Below are 4,026 nucleotides of genomic sequence, written 5' to 3'. Positions count from 1 at the left end.
CTTTGATTTCTGTCCCCGTGAAGTGTGATAATTTGAATGAGTATTATCACTGCGGTAGGATTAACAGTTTACGGTCAGGGACCAGCTTATGATCTTATGATGAACATAATAGTTTTTCGGTCAGGGACCAGCGTGCGTCGAACGGAATAGTTTTTTGGTCCGGGACCAGCGTGCGTCGAACGGAATAGTTTTTTGGTCCGGGACCAGCGTGCGTCGAACATTATAGTTTTTGGGTAGAACAAACATAAGTCCACAAGAATGAGTCGGGGACTTATAGTCTTGTTCTGTTAATAGAGTCACGGACTCTCCTTAGACAAAAGTCAGGGACTTTTTGGTCTTAGTGTTTTCAGAAATATTGGGTGAATCACGAAGTAGAGTTCAATTTCTGCAAATTTAGAATAGAATTGTTGTTTAAACTATTAAGTAAGTGATTGATCCGGAAAGTGACAAGGTAAATGGGTTTGTTGCTAGACTGTAGGATGGAGATCGGGGGGTATGTGCGGATGCGTAGTGTGGGGGGTTGCCTGTGTCTGCCGTGATGGCAGTTTGAAGGACATGGAAGGTTTGATGAGAATAGAAAAAAATGTGGTAAGTGAATAGAAAGGATTTTGGTAAGTGAATAGAAAAGATTTTGGTAAGTGAACAGAAAAGATTTTGGAAAGTGAATAGAAAAGAAAGTGGAGGAAAAGCAGCTGAAGGAGTGAGAGAGAGAGGCAGTGAGAGAGAGAGAGAGAGCTAGAGATCAAGAGAGCGAGACAGAGAGAGAGAGAGCCAGAGAGCGAGAGCAAGAGAGAGGTTAGTAAAAGAAAAAAAAGTAAAATCTTTAAGGAAATTCATTGCATTTGGGTTGGCAGAGGGAGACTGTGCTTCTCAACAGGAAACGGACCAACAGTGGTGCCAGGTGGTGCCTTAAAGTGGGAACGTCCATACCAAGCATTGCTGACCAACCAACCGATGTGAAAATAGCCAAGACGGGGAGCCACCTTTTAAACTGTAAGAAGGTTCTCTCAGTTGAAACGTTTGAGGAGACAGGTGAGATAAACTTTCTGACGTAATAAAACAAAACGCCAACCACTGCAGTATAGATTGGAAAGATTATTGCTCAGCAAGCAATACCATACAACCATTGTAAACTATTTTTATTGGTCTTATTGTCTCCATATGCAAAAAAGGTGAAAGTGTTTCAATTGATACTTAACCTTCTTACAAAGGGTTAAAATAAACGACCAGAAAAAGAGAAGCTGCAGTGAGAGGTGGAAGGAGCCACTCAACGCGAGAGCGGCCTCTATGCAAACAAACCATGCATCCCGCAATCATTGTCTGAAGTAATTGCAAAATTGAGCCATGGGGGGAGCCATGTCTCAACAGGGGGGGGGGGGTAGTATCAGTATAGTACAACAAACAATGCATGTTCCCAGAGGTCACTAAACCTACTTTTAAAAAACATTTGCAGAAACTGTCTCACCTGCTCTCGACAAAACTCTTAAGGCAATAAACGACACAAGCGAGGAACAAGGGAGACATGGACATATCCCTTCGAGGTTCTGAATATGGAGTTCATCGAGCTGAACCAAAGTGGCCTATACAGGTACTGTCTGGTGTTCATTAACCAAGTGGGTTGAGATATGTCCATCCAAGAAAGGAAACGGCAGTGGCATAAGCTATATGCAAAAGGATCATTCCAAGCCATGGACCACGAGTCATTTGGGGTGATGGTGGTGCTCGCTTCGTGAGCCGCATGATCCAAGCTATGGGACGGCATCTTGCAATCAACCAAGTTGGCCACCACCGTCAAAGCTGATGAACGAGTGTCGGAGCTCACGACCAGGATCCAGTGTGGGGCTTGGATGTGCCCCTCAAACACAAACACTGGTCGGTCTCCTCCAAAATTATACTAACTCTGTTCCCCAAGGTGTGTGTGGCAAGGAACGCCCTGCATCTGGAGACCATTTACTGCAGGTTCCAAGCCTGTGTCAGCACATAAGTCTGGCTGCGGCAAGGCCGAGAGGCCCAAATAGCCGCCATCGCCCAGGTGATTTTCCAGGGCCATCCTGCTCTTGACGGAGTGGCCACCCATTGGGGAGGCGTGTGTGCCATTGTGAGACACTCGTGCTGCGCCGTCGTCCCTGCCGACACGTCCTGCTCGGTCTATGATGCCCTGCAGGCTATAAGGAACAAGCGGAGCGCTGTGACCGGAGATCCACTTCCATAAGGGGGGTGGTTTGACTGGTTCCTCTCAGGCTCATTAACACACACTTTCGAAATCCCTAATATCATTTGTAACTGTTATTGACCCTGTGCTTGTCATCCTAACCTGTTATCTACCCTGCTTCTCAGCTTTGAACAAACATACCATTAATGCCATTGTCAAACTACCATGATTGAAGTGATTTGTGAAGAATTTCATTTAAAAGTAATGTCGTGATGAATGAAGTTTTGATATTTTTATAGTCACAAAGGAGGGAATATTAGGGTAGACCTGCCAACTGGTTTAATAATTGTTTGTTCATGTCGAGCATATGTGGCCAAACTGGTTTTACAATTGTGTGTTAGGACAGTGGAATGTAAGATAGGCCAACTAGCTGGCCTTGCAATTGTTTGTTCGCACGACGAATTGTAAGATAGCTAACTAGCTTGCCTTGCAATTGCTTCCTTGTATTGTGGAATATGGCCAACTCACTTTGGAACTGTTTGTTCGAAACGTGCAATATGAGATAGGCTGCGGCAGATTGTATGTGCGATAAAAATATCGTGTTTGCATACAACTTAAACCTGCTAATGTCCAACCATATTAGCCCAAAGTTTTGTTTACATAAGCTCTGTCCTACATCACTGTCTGAGAAATATTATCCTATAGTTCCTATAAAAAGACTGAGCTCTGTTCATTCAGAGAGAATTGCGAGGAAGGCAGGCTGTGAGAGGTTCACAGCTGTCGGAGCATTCTCCAACCACCCTGCAGTCCGGTAATAAACCTATTTCCTATTTAAATTGATCTCACTCGTTCTTAACCTGCTCCTGAGTTGTATTTTCAGACCTATCAGAGAGAGAGAGAGAGAGAGATGTAGAGAGAGAGAGAGAGAGATGTAGAGAGAGAGAGAGAGATGTAGAGAGAGAGAGAGAGAGAGAGAGATGTAGAGAGAGAGAGAGAGAGATGTAGAGAGAGAGAGAGAGAGAGAGAGAGATGTAGAGAGAGAGAGATGTAGAGAGAGAGAGAGAGAGAGAGAGAGAGATGTAGAGAGAGAGAGATGTAGAGAGAGAGAGAGAGAGATGTAAAGAGAGAGAGATGTAGAGAGAGAGAGAGAGTGAGAGAGAGAGATGTAGAGAGAGAGAGAGTGAGAGAGAGAGAGATGTAGAGAGAGAGAGAGTGAGAGAGAGAGAGAGAGAGATGTAGTGAGAGAGAGTGAGAGAGAGAGAGATGTAGAGAGAGAGATGTAGAGAGAGAGAGATGTAGAGAAAGAGAGAGATGTAGAGAGAGAGAGAGAGATGTAGAGAGAGAGAGAGTGAGAGAGAGAGAGAGATGTAGTGAGAGAGAGTGAGAGAGAGAGATGTAGAGAGAGAGAGATGTAGAGAGAGAGAGAGAGATGTAGAGAGAGAGAGAGAGATGTAGAGAGAGAGAGAGATGTAGAGAGAGAGAGAGAGAGATGTAGAGAGAGAGAGAGTGAGAGAGAGAGAGAGATGTAGAGAGAGAGAGTGAGAGAGAGAGATGTAGAGAGAGAGAGAGTGAGAGAGAGAGAGAGATGTAGAGAGAGAGAGTGAGAGAGAGAGATGTAGAGAGAGAGAGAGTGAGAGAGAGATGTAGAGAGAGAGAGAGAGAGAGAGAGAAGAGAGATGTAGAGAGAGAGAGAGAGTGAGAGAGAGAGATGTAGAGAGAGAGACAGTGAGAGAGAGATGTAGAGAGAGAGAGAGAGAGAGAGAGAGAGAGATGTAGGAGAGAGAGAGAGATGTAGAGAGAGAGTAGAGGGAGAGAGATGTAGAGAGAGAGAGGAAGGAGATGTAGAGAGAGAGGAGGAGAAGATGTAGAGAGAG

Source organism: Stigmatopora nigra, chromosome 4 (assembly GCF_051989575.1).
Source record: "Stigmatopora nigra isolate UIUO_SnigA chromosome 4, RoL_Snig_1.1, whole genome shotgun sequence".
In the NCBI taxonomy this organism is placed as follows: Eukaryota; Metazoa; Chordata; class Actinopteri; order Syngnathiformes; family Syngnathidae; genus Stigmatopora; species Stigmatopora nigra.
This window is presented reverse-complemented; position numbering follows the sequence as displayed.